Source organism: Dipteris shenzhenensis, chromosome 24 (genome assembly GCF_047967505.1).
Source record: "Dipteris shenzhenensis isolate YYH24624 ecotype China chromosome 24, Dip_SZ_1.0, whole genome shotgun sequence".
Lineage (NCBI taxonomy): Eukaryota > Viridiplantae > Streptophyta > Polypodiopsida > Gleicheniales > Dipteridaceae > Dipteris > Dipteris shenzhenensis.
Window position 1 is genome coordinate 18,259,232 of NC_141619.1, and position 17,421 is coordinate 18,276,652.

A 17,421-nucleotide genomic window follows, 5' to 3' on the forward strand; every position below is an offset into this window, starting at 1 on the left:
TTTGCTCCTCCATTCCATCTACTCCTTCACCCGCCTGCTTCCTCATACCGGCTGCCCTCTAACACCCGCTGTTGCTCCATCCCGTTGCCCTCTACCTCCGTTTGCTCTTCCAGCCCTGCCTGCCCCTTTGTCTGCACCTTCATCTCTGACTCCAGTCCCGCCTGCCCCTCCATTCCCGCTTGGGTATCCATCTCCATCTGCCCTTGCCGGACTGCCCCCACGCCTGAGCCTTGGTCTTCATCGCCCGGCATTTGCTGCCATTGACAGCCTTGCTGCCCTTGTTGCAGCCCCTAGGCTGGCTTCCTACCTAGAGCGACTTGTACCACCGCTACAGTCCACCCTACACTACTCTAACAGGCTAGTGCTGTCAAAATGATACTGCTTTTAGGGGTCAGCGGGCCCTCATGAGGGACCACAGCCCCTAGATGGGGCTGTTCCACATACCTGCAAAATCAGTGCCATAAAAACATAGGGAAAGGAGAGGGAGATAATTACAAAGACAAAGGGAGAGATAAGAAAGAGAACAGGATTCCAAAGCAACCGAGCATAGAGGACGTGAATACACGCATCAACAGGAGCAGGCTAGGAGTGGACAGCAAAGCAATAACGAAGAACGCCACATCATCCACTTCAGTGGTATCGTCATCGTCCTCATCCACATCCACCTCTTCAGTCTCAGTTCCAGTCTCAGCTCCCTCTATCCCTACTTCGACTTCAGCCCCCGCTTCAGTCTCAGTTTCAGTCTCAGATCCCTCTACATCCTCACTTTCGACTTCAGCTTCCACTTCAGCACTAGTTTCAGCTACAGCCTCTATATCCCCAGCTACAGCTACAGCCACTATCAGTGACATACTCATACCCTTGATGTCGGTTGCTTCCTCTTCTGTTACAGCTCTCTCACCGCTTATGACACCTACTTCGGAGGTGTCATGCACTACTCCGCATTACACCTCAACCTTTCTCTCCCCTCTCCCTCTCAGCCAGCCCACGCTCCCACATCCCATTGGGACTGCCTCATCCCCATTCCATTGTCATCTCCGTACCTTACCCAGCTCACCCAGTCACCACCCAGCTTCCGGACTCATCCCCATACTTTCATGTCATAGCCATTCTAGTTTCAGCTAGGACACGGGCGGGCTGACACACCAGAGGCCTAGGAGACCTTGCTCATGGAGGTACACACTATCCGTGAGCGCGAGATGGAGCTGAAACGCTTCGCACAGGAGCAGGTCCACTTCAACCAAGAGCAGGCTGGTCTCATTCAGGGACTCAAACAAGATATCTTGCAGGAGGTTGTAGCCATACACACAGTCCCAGGGAGTACCCCGGTTGTCGAGGCACAGATTGCCAGCATGCAATCTGTTATTGAGGAGACATCAAGATGGGTTGACGTGGCCAAACGGGAACCCGCAAGGGTAACCGTTTCGGCTCCCCTCATGGAGCAGCAACAGAGAGTCAACAAGGCTCTCAACATCAGAGTACGTGCGATCCCATGCACGGAGGTTACACCGATGGCAGATGTGGCTCCTTTCGTAGCCGCTACTCTGGGTGTGGCTGAGCACAGGATCGAGAGGGCATGGCGGGTGGGGAAAGACCCCAACCGAGAGCAACCCCTGATCATACGGTTCCCTGACACTCAGGCATGACTTTCAGCTTTACGACACGGGTCAGTACTTCGAGACTAGCCACCGATCTCCATGGATAAGGACCTCACCCCTCTACAGGTTGAGGACTCTTTGTTGCAGAAGCGAGATCAGGCCCGTAAGAAGGGGAAGTGGGCAGTGGTACGAGAGGGACGACTTCTTACAGGCCCCCATAGGGCACCAGTCCCCTCCCCTACATAGGAAAGCAGGGTCTATGAGACTCAAATATCCGAGACCCTATCCTGCACCATTTGGAATTGTAATGATACCTTATGGTCAGAACCACCGAGCTTCTCACGATCCTATAGAGGTCACGACATAATCTTTTACATAGAGACACATCAGAGTCCAGAGCGCCCACTACCAGTAGTCAACAGGTATACATGGGAGTGGAGTCTGCCTACAGAGATGAGATGCGGGATACAGGGGGAGTTCGAGGGTCAGGTGGAGTAGCAGTCCTTTACAGATCCACACTTTTGGGGGCCATTTTAGTAGAGCAGAGAGATGCACATTCCAGGTTCCGGATTCGGCACATGGATAGCTGGGATCTATTTGTTGCAGTTTGCTACTTCCCCCGTGAGACCTCCCACTTTGCTAGAGATACTTGAGGTGACAATGAGACATCTCCATTTGCTGCTCTTTATCGGTCCATTGTGGACTTTTCTAGCCGCGGAGAAGTCCTCCTAGTTGGGGACTTCAACGCAAGGACAGGCGCCCATCAGGTACCACTCCTCCACGTCAGGGATGATTCCACTCTACTGCCAGACATTGACCTTGAGGATGCAGGTATGCTACGAGTTTCGACTGACAGACGAGGTCCGATCACATCTTATGGGCAGGCCCTATTAGACCTCGGCAGGATGCATGATCTCATTATTTATAATGGTCTTGACACATGGCCCGCCTCAGGTGGTTTCACGTGCTTTCCACATGGAGGAGGCTCCAGCGTCGTTGATTACATCATGGGATCCCCTGCCTTCACATCTCGCATCACTGATTTTACCATAGCACCTCTCCCTCCAGGGCTGATCATACCTATCTTTTCTTTAGCATTTCCACTCCCTGTCACACAACACGCTCCACCCCACTAAGTTCTTACTCCACCTATCATGATGTACCCGAGACACCTTAACGCACTCTAGTCCTTTTGTGTGTCTCATGATTTGAAGGTCAACCTAGTGTCTCATGATTTGAAGGTCAACCTAGGTAAAACCAAGGTTATGATCTTCAATACATCTCGAGCCATCTTGCGCCAGGAGCAGTTCACATTTGATGGATCACTTGTTGAGATAGTTTCATTATACACTTATCTTGGGGTTGTCTTTTCCGGACCCATCTTCACTATGAGACCTGCGATGCAGGCACGATTGGGCAGAGGATATGCTTCATTGGCCAGACTAGAGAGGCAATGCTTCCGCTCGCACTTGCAGGATCCACGAACCAAGGGGTTGCTTGATCCGTCCAGTGGGGATGTACGGCAGTCCATGTTAGGGGCCAGACTTGTTGGATACAGAGTGGGCCCGTGTGGAGCGACTACAGGTTCTCATGTTATCACGGATGATTCATGGTAAACCATCCGTTCCTCACCAAATCATTCAGGCTAAGTTTGGGTCACCCCCATTATAGCTAGATGCTGCATTTCAAATCATCATGTAACTGTACCGAGTCACGAAGTATGGGGATTACACCTATAGGTGTAGCAGGCTACCATGTCTAGCATTGTCCTCTTCTATGGCACTTATAGCAGGAGGGGACCATAGGTGCTGGTATGCACGCACAGAGAGATGGTTTGAGCGACTGCGGCTCCACATGGATAGACTACCTCCCTTCCAGTACAGCATGGATGCTCCGTTTTCTCCCCTCCTATCACATGAGGTCAACCAAGTTATCCATGAGGATCTCTTACAGCTAGCTACACACATTTTGGACCTGGTTGGACCCACAGTGAAGCTTAGCTTCTACAGAGATCACTGCTTACATATTATAGAGAAGGGTTTCATGGACCCCCCAGGATACACATAGATCTACTTGCCCCACTCATTGAGGATCTCTATTGGGCAGTTCCAGGTCTCTTCACATAGACTTTGTATCGAAAGCGGCAGAGACACAGAGCTATGACCACAGGGGACGTGCCAGGGCTGCACCTGTGAGTGGCCAACATCACTCTAATCGCCGATTTCATGCCCCCATTGCCTCATCCTCCACCCTGATGATGATGATGATGATGAGATTGATATATAGTCGACCACTAACATGACTATGTTGTACTTAGGACTTAGTATTACCATTCTGCATTTTTTGCATTTTGCATTGGTGTGGATGCTCGTTTAGTAGCTCCACCACCACCACTTGTTGTACTAGGTTTTCACAGTCTCATAGACCCATCAGTCTCCCCAAGACTTTAATAAACTTTCTTTCTTTCTTTCTCTCTCTCTCTCTCTCGCCTCCCTCCCCTCGGGCTCCCTCTCTACGGGTGCGTTGTTGGCGCCTCTACTCCCAAATGGCACGTTGTTGATGCCTCCCTCCTGTGGACCTCGCGCCTCCACCATGCTGCTAGCGCTGCTATGCCCCCCGTCTTAGCCTTGGAGCTGCTATGCGCTGGGTGACAGCCTCGCAGCCTCCTTGGCTGCTAGGAGCAGGGCCCACAGCCCTCTAGGGCTCTCTTGTGGCCCCCGACTGCCTCAAAATAGTGCGCAAAAAGGCGCACTACCTAAGGGCTCCCCGGCTGCTTCAACACCAGGCTTATCCCCTCGACATACCTCCCCACACCTGCTGCACGCTTCTCCAACACCCCGAACCTGCAAGTCTGTATAAACAAACAACAGCCCATCAACATAGATCAAGAGAGGGGTAAAAATCAGAACGTCCGTCACTTGATGCTTGCTTGAAATTGGCAGTGATTATCCAGTTCTACACAATGCCTACAATGCCTACACGAGGGTTTATAGAAAACACATGGGGCAAACAAGCTTTGGATAATTTCATGGCAGCCCTCTCATCATCAGGACAGCTCACAAAACAGCATGTATTGGCCTGCCTCAACCAAATATGTCTTGCACTAATTGAGAGGACCAACGTTTTGGAGGTGTCATGTGCGCAGATTGGTATCTAACGTGTACTAGGGTACACAAGACTAGCTCAGGTAGCCTAGGGAGGCTTAGGGCTAGGCAGGCTTGATTCTCAGGTGGAGTGGCAAGGGTACAAACTAGTTAGAGGTCTTCGCTATTTTTGGCGCATTGGGCCCAAGTGCCCAGAGGTTCAGTTCTCGGTGAGCCGATGGGAGCAAGTCTCGTTCCCAGGTGCTAGGTCTGATCCTGGATTGAGTCACGGACGTGCGCCTGCATCTTAGCGTTGCCCAAGGCCCAGTAGCAGATCCAAGGCCTCTAGGCACCACCTGGTGGTATGGGATACCAGGCTGGTTAGGATCTGATTGGGAGTTCATGCCAGTAGCTCAACATGTGGCTCGGAGGGGACATCTCCTGATTCGGGATCGCATCCCGTAAATGTCACGGTTGGGTGGTGAGCAACCTACTCAGATTCCTCATGTTTGGTGTGTTCTTGTGTTTGCTTGCAGAGCAGAGGTTTCAAGAGTGTTGGGGAGGTGTCAGTTGGTATCAGAGCCAACTCTTGAGGTAGGAATCTCTATTACGAATAAATGTGGACGTGATCTCTTCCAGGTATGCCTCAATTTCGAAATTCATATTCATCCCCTGCAAGTACTTGATTGGTTCATCGTTAAGGGTTGTGGTTCTAGATTGGAAAAGAAGGAAGGAGAAAGAGAGACGGGTGTGAATTCGGCGCTGATGTGAGGGTCTAAGAGAGAGAGAGTGAGTGAGAGGTGTAGTTAGGAGGGAGCGGAGAGGATTGTAGGAGACACGCGAGAGGAGCCGCTAGGCAAGCGATGGGCTGAGGTGGAACCCAAGTGATCCCCTGTAAGGCTGGGCTGCGCAGAGATCGGGATGGCGCCACGAAAGGCAGCACAGAGGGGTGCGCCATAGGTTGGAGCAGGGTCACAGCTAGGCTCAGCTGTTTCGGGGGGGACCTGGAAGCTAAAAAAAGCACCACCCCTCCAAGTTAGGAGGGTGGGCTTTCTAAAAGCTTGGGCCACCCACCTTATAGCCTGGAGAAATTGCAGCTTTGCCCTAGATCGTGATTGCGCACACGTGAAGACCCCTCCACGCCCCTCTTGCGGTTTTCGTCACCTGGTATGGCTTGCTGCAGACGTCCGTACGGCACAGCTAGGAGCGGGAGTATCCGAGTTCAATGATTCGGGCTGATCGTCAGCTTCGTACCAGCCTACCTTTTTCATCGACCAGCCTCTCTTCTCTTTCGTCACCTCCTATCTGGCCAGCTTCCACTTCGTTCTAGCCTCCTTGCTCTGAACCCACCTGTTGCTTCTCTTCTCTAGTCTACTCTCTTCACCAGATCAGATTTCAGTTATGGCTGATTCCGTAGACCCGGGGCTCGCGATGGGTGATCAGGTTATGAAGTATCAGGCAGATGACGACCAGAGCCTCTACAATGATTTGATTACAAAGACTAACTTAAGTGAATTCACCACTACTCTCGATGAAAAGTTTGAGCGAGTTAATGCGAATCAAATGGGGTTGACATAACAACTCCAAGGGATTCAGACTTCACTCTCTCGCTTTTGACTAGCAATGTTCAAGCGCTCACGCAGGTGGACGCTTTGGCTTCAGTGTTAAGGTCCAAATATCACTCCAGATCAACCATTGGTTGAAGATATGCTTCGAGCATATGTTTCTAAGACATGGTCTTCATGGGAAGATTATCTCCCCATGATAGAATTTGCTTATAACAGTGCAAAGCATTCACGTACTGGTTATAGTCCTTTTATGCTTATGTACAGGTTTCAACCTAAGTCACCCGTTATGGTTGGGTTCAAGGGAATGCAAAATGATGCTGCAAGGACATTCTTGCAAGACATGCAAGAAATGTTGCAAATTGCCAAGGAATCTATTAGAAGTGCCCAATATCAGGAGAGATTTTATCCTAATAGACATCGTTCACTCAGAGAGTTCTCTGAAGGGACGATGGTATATTTACGTATTCCCAAGGAATCCAAGAGCCTAAGTACTAGTTTGGTTCCGAAGTTATCCCCCAAATACAGTGATCTGTTCAAGGTTATTAAAAGAATTGGACCAGTTGCATATAGACTAGAATTGCCTCCTAATGTTAAAGTACATCCAGTATTTCATGTCAGTAGACTAAAAGAGTTACTGGGTGCGGATGATCAACTTGTTTCTTCTTAAGAAATAGTAGAAGTCACAGATTTGACTTTTATTCCATACGAGCCTAAGAGTATTCTTGAATTTCGTGAAAGACAGATTTGTAAAAGAACTATCACCGTATACAAGATCAAGTGGAAGGATCGTGTTGAGGAGGATGCAACATGGGAGACATTACCGAACCTCCAGAGGACATTTTAGGGTTTTTTAGCGAACTCAGGAGTGAGTTCTTAGAGGAGGGGAAGTATGTCATGTGCACAGATTGGTATCTAGCGTGTACTGGGGTACACAAGACTAGATCAGGTAGCTTGGGGAGGGTTAGGGCTAGGCTGGCTTGATTCTTGGGTTGAGTGGCAAGGGTACAAACCAATTAGATGTCTTCGCTATTTTTGGTGCATTGGGCACGAGTCTATATAAGGGGCCCAGAGGTTCAGTTCTCGATGAGCCGATGGGAGCAAGTCTCGTTCCCAGGTGCTAGGTCTGATCCTGGATTGAGTCGCGGACACGCGCTTGCATCTTAGCGTAGCCCAAGGCCCAACAACAAATCCAAGGCCTCTAGGCGCCACATGGTGGTATGGGACAATAGGCTAGTTAGGATCTGGTTGGGAGTTCATGCCAATAGCTCAGCTCATGGATCAGAGGGGACATCTCCTGATTCGTCGGGATCGCATCCCGTAGATGTCGTCATTGGGTGGTGAGCAGCCTACTCAGATTCCTCACGTTTGGTGTGTTCTTGTGTCTGCTTGCAGATCACAGGTTTCAAGAGTGATGGGGGCGTGTCAAGTGGCCAGAAATGTGGCTTTAATGCCTGAGAAGGCTCATGTGGACAAGACACTTAATGCATTCAAGAAACAAGGAGGAAAAAACAGGAGGAATGGAGGAAAGAAACGGCAAAGCATGAAGAGTGGGAAAAAGAGAAAGCAGGATGGGTAACCAAGAGAACCAGCCTCCATGAGAAGATACACGCATTAAAGACTGAACTACAGCAAATGAGAGACAAGCAAGTGACCTCAAAAGGGGGCTGCAAAGCCATGGAGGAACTTAGAGCAGAAAATGCGACTCTCAAGAAGGAGATGGCTGCCATGCAGGCCACAATGAATGGCAAACATGCTGAAATTGCACAACATATCACTAAAGGAAAAGAGGAGATGCTTGAATGGACAGCATTGATTAAAAAGGGAGCAGCAGCCCCTAAGAAGGAAAAAGGAGGGCGAGCAAAGCTCTAAACGTACTGGTAAGAGGCTTGAAAGTAGGAGATACTCCAATGGCAGATGCACAAGTTTGTTCACTAAGATGGGCGTCAACCTCACATGTGAGACAGCTTGGAGGATAGACAAGGCAGAGACACCAACTAGACCTGTAAAGCTGAAACTCCGGACTGTCATGGACAGATCTACCCTCATGAGTATGAGGGCTCTGAAAGGGACAAAGATATACTTGGATGATGACCTCACTCTACTACAGCGGGAACATAGCAGGGAGGGAATGGTACGAGTAATGACAGCAAAAGAGGCAGGAAAGTGGGCCGCCTACAGAGATCGCAAAGTGATTATCAGAGAAAGAATAGACACAGGGAGAAGGACGGGGGAATTATGACAGTGTCGGACCAATGGGATGCGTGTACAAAATGGACTGAAAATGGCAATGTGGAATTGAAATGGCACACTATGGTCTAATCCGGGAGGGTTCTTGGAGACATACAATGACATAGGTATGATCTTCTACACCGAGACACGTGAAAGCCCAGAGAGAGGACTGCCCACAGTGACAGGATACACATGGGAGCCAACTCATATGAGGGAGTTGAGAAGAGACATCGGAGTACGAGGTTCTAGGGGGGTACACCAAAGGCCACTCATATTTGTTACGAAGAGAGGAGCATGCATGACACATGTAGATACGAGTTCAACACCCGGATGCCCGACCAATCTTTATTGCGGTGTGCTACTTCCCTCCAGACACGTCATCCAATGCATGAGAGGTCACTAAAGAGGCGCACAGCCTCACTTAGTTGTATGAGGAAGTTGCACTTTGTTATTATAAGCAAGATGATCTAGACAATAGGGGAAGCAAGTAGAACTAGTAAAAGGGAGAAGAAGGGGAGGAAAAAAGAAAAGAGGAGTGTATTAAGAGAGAGAGAGAGAGAGAGAGAGAGAGAGAGCTGGTTTTAAAAATCCTTTTTCGCTGCATACAATAGCCGGTACTTTCTTCCGTAGCGGAAAGGAACTATGGTCAATGTTCCAATTCTGATGTAAGTGCATAAACAAAGCTAAAATATCAACTGTAAAAAGCAGGGGAAAAGGGGCATATATAGCAAAAGCCAAATAATAAAGGAGTTGAAAGTGAATCGTGTGTGAAGGACCAGACTTAGTTCATCTAATTTCACACCTTTGGCAACTTCAATTCCCAATCAGACCTTCAATAGCTTGGCAAAACATTAATAAAAAACATGATACAAAATCTAATGATTGTTATAATGTAGCCACCAATTAAGCACATTATATATATCTAGACGAAATCTATGAACATGCTCGACTCATACTGTGGAAACACAAACACATAGTGCAGTTTCAATCTCATGACAATCACTTACAAGGTTGAAAACCATAACTCCTTCACAGATAGCAAGGACTAGCTCCTATGACATCCCCACCAACATCATCAGTGCCCAACGGTGGATGTATACCATAGTATAAACATATGCTCTCACACATACATATCAACACACCCACACCTATTTATACAAAGCTCTTCGTATACACTGCACTCTGGACATAAAGGCAAACTCAGCCGTGACAGGAAAGAGGAATTGAAAGGCAAGTTTGAGGGGTTGTGCAAGGTGATGAAGGATGTTCTCGGAGACAAAGTGTAGAAGAAACATAGTAAAGGCTTCATCGACCTCATACGCTCACAGATCTATAGAATTGCATGCTTATATCAGCCTGCATACCTGGCTGCCCCCCTCCCGCCATCTCCTCCTTCCCGCAGCCCCTTCCGCCTCCTCCACCTCGCTCCCCCTCGCCGCCTCCTCCCTCGACCTCCTCCGCTACCTCTCCGCCCCCCCTTCCCGTCTCCCCTCGCCTACCCTCCCCGCCTCTCCTGCCTCGTCTCCCCATGCTTCCCCTCCCGCCTCACCTCTCCGCTTCCCCGCTCCCCCTCCTCCTCCCCTCCCTGCTGCTCCTCCTGCCTCCCCCGCTGCCCCTTCCTGCCTCCTTCCGTCGCCTCTACCACCTCCCCCCTCCGCCTCCTACTGCCCCCACCTCCTCCCCCCTCCACCTCCGCCTCCTCCTCTCCTCCCCCCCTTGCCGGCTTCCTTCTCCCACCTCCTCTTCGCCTCTTGCCCTCGCCCTCTCCCTCTCCTCGCCTTCTCGTCCCGCCCTCTCCTTCTCCACCTTCCATCCTCCTTGCCTTCCTCTTTCCCCTTCTGTCCTTACCCCCCCCCACTCTGCCTCGTCTCCGCCACCCCCTCTGACGCTTTTCTCCCCATTCTCCTCTTCCTCCCTGCAGCGGGAGCATTTGCGCCTCTTAAGGTGAAAGAAAACCTTGGTGGTGACCCTTGGTCTGGCCTGAGGGACTCTATGGCAGCACCCTCGAATCCCACGGCCGTTAAGGTTCTTCTTTCCCAAGCTGACAAGCAAATGGTACAGCAAGCAATTCAGTCCCTCCAGGACAAGGCACTTGTGGGTAGAATTGTGGGCCTCACGCCTACACGGAGACAAATGTGAGAGTGGATCCAAGCGAGCTTGGCATTAGAAGGAGACCACATCCAAGAGGTCACCATCTATGGATGAGACGTTTTCCTCATCCAATTGAGCTCCCCCGACACTGCCTCGACACTCGTGGAGGAGAGCCCCATCCTCCTCGGCCCACATCTTGTTTACCTCTTTCGTTGGTATCATGGGTTCATAGTGGAGGACATGGATACGACACACCATGTTCCACGTTTCCTAGTTACACTTCACTTCCTAGGGCTCCCCTAGGAGTATTGAGCCATCCTCCCTTCCATTGGTCGGGCATTTGGCACAGTGCTCGAGTCCCCGCCAGAGTCGGCCGCCTCAATTTTAGCAGATGATGGAGTCCCCAGGATCAGACTAGTGGTTGAGAGCCAAGAGTCCCTCCCAGAGTTGATCCTTCTCGAGACCCTTGAAGGGGGCACACTTCGCCAGAGGGTAGAGATTTCTAGATTATCAGGCCAGTGTCTTCGTGCAGACAGATGGGTCACCTCACCAAAGATTGCCCCCGTGGCCTCCCTCGTGCACCTCCTCCCCCCCTCCGCATAGTAGACAGAGTCAACAGGCCCGAGCCCAGCGGCCTCCCAAGCAGAAGCAACAGGAGTCTCAAACCCCTTGGGTTACCCCCTCAGAAGGGGACTAGACCCAAGTTAAAAAGAAAAAGAAAACAAGCAAGCAGACCCACAAGCGCCGCAGGCAGAGGGCCAATCGCAGAGAGAGGGATAGGATTGACCAAGAGGCCCCGAAGGAGTAACAGCAGGAGCCACCTCCTCCAGCGGCAGGGCCCACCGCCCATCCAGACGGTCCTCCAGCTTCAGAGGTTCAGCCTCCAAATCCGCCCTTGCAACAGCAACGAGCCCCAGGAGCTCCAAATAAGGCAATGGTGGAAGCCAAAGACGCTAGCCCGATGGGGGCCGCAGAGGAGCCAATCCAGAGCCCCGGCGAACCAAATCAGTAGGGGGGCCCTGTGGTCCTTGTCCCTCCTCCCCCCCCTCCTCCCCCTGACTCCTCCCCCTCTTCCTCGAGAGGCCCCGAAGAAGTAACAGCAGGAGCCACCTCCTCCAGCGGCAGGGCCCACCGCCCATCCAGACGGTCCTCCAGCTTCAGAGGTTCAGCCTCCAAATCCGCCCTTGCAACAGCCGCGAGTCCCACGAGCTCCAGATGCGGCGATGGCGGAGGCCGAAGACGCTAGCCCGATGGGGGCCGCGGAGGAGCCAATCCAGAGCCCCGGCGAGCCAAATCAGCAGGGGGGCCCTGTGGTCCTTGTCCCTCCTCCCCCCCCCTCCTCCCCCTGACCCCTCCCCCTATTCCTCACTTCCCCCTTCCCCTCCAAGGTTCCCCGTGTCCCCTCCCTCCCCCTCAGCCCCCCCTCCCATAGTCACCCTCACCACCCGCCCCCCTCCCTCTATCCACCGCACCCCTACCGCTCCCTCTCCTGATGCCCCCCTCTCCACTTCAGCAGCAGGTTCTTCCGCTTCGACACCCGTACCAGCTGGCAGGGGAACGATGACGCCCCCTTCTGCTTCCTCATCGCAGCAGCAGGTTCGTTCAGGGAGGGATCCCAAGGGACGAGGCTCATCTTCCCAGTCAGCAGCTCCCAACCTCCAGCCTGGGCGTCCCTTACCGCGGGACTTCTGGAGGTTAGGAGCCTGGAACTATCTGGAGATTCCGGACTTTTATCCTCTACCATTGGAGGTAACGCTCATGGTCCTTCAGCCCCGAAAGGGGGGTTTGATCAGTGTGGTGGGATCTCCCACACACCCCATTTGGAGATTTCAGTTTGCCTCCACAAGGTTGGAGAAAGGTCCCCAGAGGTGTTCGATGCTATTTTAGGGAATCAGATACACTCATGATGGATGAGTGGATGGGGCCACTTGGACTAGACCTTTGGTACGCCCATGGTGCGGAGGTGAACTTTCAGTTGAGCTTCACGTGCGAGGAGCCGGTGTGTGGTTTGGCGACAGAAGTTATCAGATTGCCGTTGGAGGCAAAGGTGAAGCAGGCACACTTCTGGCTCCTTTAGAAGTGTGCGGAGCTGTTCGGGGTGGAAGCCTCCTTCATGATGAAGTGGGCACGAAAAATCGGTATTGAGCCGGTATCCACACTAGTACGGCGTCGCACAAATACTAACTACTCACCCTCTAAACCCTCGGCAAAATCACACAAAGCAGTCTTTCTGGGACAGGTACCCACTCACAGGAGAGCCTTGTTCCCGACTCCCCTGTCCTCATGAATTGGACCATAGTGAGTTGGAACGTACATGGGCTCCACGACCGTGTTCGTAGCCAGCCGCAGTACCTGATACTCCGGCAGGAGTTGCAGAGGGCACTGGTAGGGCGCGCAGTGGACATCCCTATGATTCAAGAGCACATGTTTTCAGCTTCAGACATCAAACGATGTCATCACCTTCTCCCAAGGAGAGGTCCAGAGGAGTGGTCCCCTGTGGTAGGACGGAGTGGAGGGGTCTTTATCTCAATCTCACAGACTTTGGCCCCAGAGGTCTACGATCAGGGCGAGCTCATTCCAAAACGGGCAGTTTGGATGGGAGTTCGGACGGGAAAGTCCAAGATCGGGATCCTGAACGTGTATGCCCCAGCATGTAGACAGCACCGCCTCGCCTTTTGGAGGAGGCTGTCAGAGTGTCTTCCGGATGATGTAGACTCCTCGATTGTTATTGCCAGAGACGGCACCGTGTGAGGGCTAGGCTGCGTGGGTGGCCGATGCGATTTAGAGGAGCAGTGAGGAGCTGCAAGCTCACGCCCTTAGGCGGAGGAGTACCCTTCAAGAGCGTGAGCGGGATTTGAGGAGAGACCTCGCCTCCATCGAGAGGCTCAGGGAGCAGGACCCAGTGTCTCAATGGCTTAGTGACAGATTCGAGAGCGCTCGTCTTCAGCTCCAGGACACGGAGGTGCGGCAGGCTGAGTTCTCCTATCATTCCTCCCGGGCCTGATGGGTGCAACAGGGGGGCAAGATGACGAAGCAGTTCTTTCAGACCAATGAGCCCCAGTCGGCAAGCACACAGCTACAGCGTCTCCAGGACTCGCATGGCATCTTGCACACTGATCCGCAGGAGATTCTAGACATGACCACCGGTTTTTACAGCCAGCTCTTTCAGACGGAGAGGATGACCCCAGTTGGTCTTGTGGCCCAAGAGCTAGTTTGGGATCACGTTCCGCCAGTAGTCTCGCAGGACTTATGCAACAAACTTGAGGAGCCTTTCACAGATGAGAAGCTCTCGGAAGCCCTCAAGGCTCTCCCCACCCAGAAGTGTCCGGGTGAGGATGGCTTGACTCTAGCCTTCTTCCGGAACTTCTGGGAGATTATCTCCACCCCTTTCCATCTAGCTTGCCAGGAGATTTTTGACACAGGCCTTCTCTCTCAGTCTTTGAGCAGGGGGTGGATTTGTTTGATCCCGAAAGGGGGAGATAGGTCACGCATCCGACAATGGAGGCTGATCACTCTGTTTGATACTGCATACAAGATCCTTGCCAAGTTCTTGAATTTGTAGTTACGGCCCCATCTTACCGACATCATCCATGACACACAGACTGGGTTTGTCCAGAAGCGTAGCATCCTGGACAACATCTTCACGTTCTGGGAGGCAGTGAATTGGTCCAGGGAGGAGTCACAACCGTTGGCCGTCCTTCTCTTGGACTTTGAGAAGGCCTACGACAGGGTGGAGTGGTCTTTCTTGGAGGGCGCTATGAGGAGATTGGGTTTCTCAGACAGATGGGTCACAGGAGTTTCAGCGCTATATGCAGGGAGCTCTAGCCAGATGCTTATCGAGGGACACACAGGCCAGGCCTTTCCTCTCTCTCGCTCAATCCACCAGGGCTGCCCACTCGCTCCCTTCCTCTTCTTGTTTATGGCGGAGGCTTTGGGTTACTATTTGAGATCACAGGTGGCGGGTCTCACAGGGTTGAAGCTCCCAATCAGACAGGAGAAGGAGCTACTTGACTCGGAGTTTGCAGATGACACGGCCTTGTATGTTGAGGGCACCACAGCGAGTCTAAAGAGAGTCAGGGGCATCTTGACTATTTATTGTGAGGCCTCGGGGGCACGGATCAACTAAACGAAATCTATAGGTTTCTTCATAGGCTTTGAGGAGACACAAGGGATCCGTGAGTGGGGGAGTGACTTTGGCTTCAGATGGATACCGTGGGGCCATACAGCAAGATACCTCGGATGCCAGGTGGGTATTGACATTACAGCAGAGCAGCAGATTGCCCCGGTCCTTGAGAGTGTTCGGCGCAAGCTTCTCTATTGGAGCTGCCAAACTCTCCTTAGCAGGTCGCACCTTAGTGGCAAACCAAGTTCTTCTTGCCATGGCCTGGTATATCGCCTCCTACTCGTGCTTTCACAGAGATTGCATTGGGTAGCTCCAACGGTTGGTACAGATTTTCCTTTGGGCAGGTTCAGATGGCACGAGGAACACTAGGGCCTGAGTAGCTTGGCAGACAGTGATCATGCCGTAGGGGGAGGCTTGGGTCAAAGATGCATAGCAGGGCCCTTCTGGGCAAGTTGGTGGTTCGTGGCCTCACCCCAGGTGCAGAGCCTTGGAAGCTCCTCTTACAGTGAGGGCTTCTAAGGAACACCGCACACACTAGGGGACATTGGCAGCCTTCACATCGATGGATCTTCTCACAGGCCTCCCTTACGAGGAAGGGCTCCCCCCTGATGAGGAGTCTTCACAGGGTATGGCAAAGACTGGCAGGGGGTCTCATCCGTGCTCCGCCCAGATGCGGAGAGGAGTTTGAGTGCCAACCCCTTATGTGGCACCCAAAGATCAGAGATCAGGAGGGTCGTATGCTCAGACAGCAGACTCACATTGGTTGGGCACAGTGGGACAGTGGTCCAACAGGGCAGCGGATGGGCGAGATTGACTTAGCCATTCTGGAGTCCTAGTGGGAAGGACTTCACGTTTGGAGAGAGCAAATGGTTGGGGCAATTTTCCTGTACTGGTGTTCCCTTGAAGATGTTGATGCAGTGGGCCTACTTCAGCCACTCACTAAGAGTGACCCTGAGATGGATGGGAGTCTTGATGAGATACACTGGCAGATGATCAGAGTGGTGAGACGTTTGGGGAAGAAGTGGGACATTGACCCTCCCAGTGTTTTAGAGCAGGACACCTCTAGATGGCGCCTTTGGCTGTGGGAGGGTAGACCCCTGAGGGAGGTCCAGTGGGATCCAGGAGAGTGGTTTTGGCCCTCTAGGAGCGGCCTAGCTGAGCAGGTGGATGAGGTGCCCTTCTTTGCAGGAGGCTTCAGATGGACTCGTCGAGGTGGACCCCTTCGAGGGAGAGACATTGGGTGACCCAGAGAGTGCCCTGGGATGTGCGCTCCAGGTTTTGGATGCGATGGTGGTCCAGCTTGCGGCCGAGGAAGATCCCTTACTTCTTCTGGCTGGCCGCCCACGGAGGCTTGCCCATCGGACCGTGGTTGGAGCAAATGCGAGTGGACAGGCAGTGCCATTGTTGCTCCAATGGTGTCCTGGAGACTATCCCGCATTGCCTGTGGAGCTGTCGTAGCGCAGCGAGGATCTCGATGGGAGCCCTAAAGATCATGACACGTATGCAGAGTCTTCATAGAGACTACACCTGGGGGATGGTGGCTTGGTTGACAGAGGGAGGACACGCGTTTCAAATTGATGAGATCTCCCCAGCCTACCTGATACAGGGTCAGAGCATCCAGAGGATCGCACTCCACGAGGCAGTCCCCCCTGACAGTCTAGCTCCTCCTCCTAAGGAAGATAGTGTTTGGGAGGTAGTAGGCAGCATCACAGCTTGGAGCATTTAGGTGGCTCATTGCAGTCTTGTGATGGGTGAGCACCCGGTTCCACGCGCGGCTACCCTAGTCGCCATATGGTAGGATATCATCTACACTCTACGGTCCACCTTGGAGCGCGGGACTCCAGGCTCCAGGGCAACTATCGAGAGGCGTGCTCGTTTCTGCAAGGCTTGGCCTACAGGTGTTTTCTACATCTTAACTCCGTGAGGGATTCGTTGGCTGTAGAGTCCCCCCACTTCCAGGGCGACTATCGAGAGGCGTGCTCGTTTCTGCAAGGCTTGGCCTACAGGTGTTTTCTACATCTTAACTCCGTGAGGGATTCGTTGGCTGTAGAGTCCCCCCACTTGGCTGTTAGCCCCAATTCCAGAGATCCCCTAAGCAGTGAGCTGGGGTTCTTAGGAACAGACCGGTTTTTCTTTCAGCCTTTTCTGGTTTTTTCCATACTCAGCACCTTCGGGGCTGTTGTCTTGTACGAAATCTTTCAAGCATTAATAGAAGGTTCCTTTCTTTGGAAAAAAAAAAAAACTCAGCTGTGACAAAGGCTAGGACTACAGAAGAAGGCTAATCAACTTCATTCAAGCTACAATTGCTTGTGAAGACTCTATGATTTCATCTTAGAGGGCGTTTCGCACCACTTCAAAAGAAAGAATTTATTGCAATATGAGCAAGCCACGACATCCACAAAACCTTCACAAGGTGTCCACTAATATGAAGGAAATATATACCTAGATGAATCCAAGAGCATGCCCAAACTCATCCTCCGAAACCATAAACTCCATCACACATAACAGGGAACACCGACTATGACATCCCCACCAACATCATTAGTGTAGGTATAGACCATAGTATAAACATATGCTCTCACACATATCCACATACCCACACATCCATTTACACAAAGTTCTCTATATTGTTCTCTGTCAGTACTCGGTGAAGGGTAGAGTTAGCTATGACAAAGGCTCACACTACACTAGAAGGCTAATCAAAAAGTAGTCCACATTCTCTTCATTCA

General features: G+C 51.9%; 1 protein-coding gene across 1 annotated transcript in view; it reads right to left on the bottom strand.

The window, feature by feature from the left end:
* Nucleotides 1-17,421, bottom strand: part of LOC147886310 (3-hydroxyisobutyryl-CoA hydrolase 1-like) — a 94,440-nt gene that overhangs the window by 43,426 nt on the left and 33,593 nt on the right. The gene's annotated exons all lie outside the window — the stretch shown is intronic.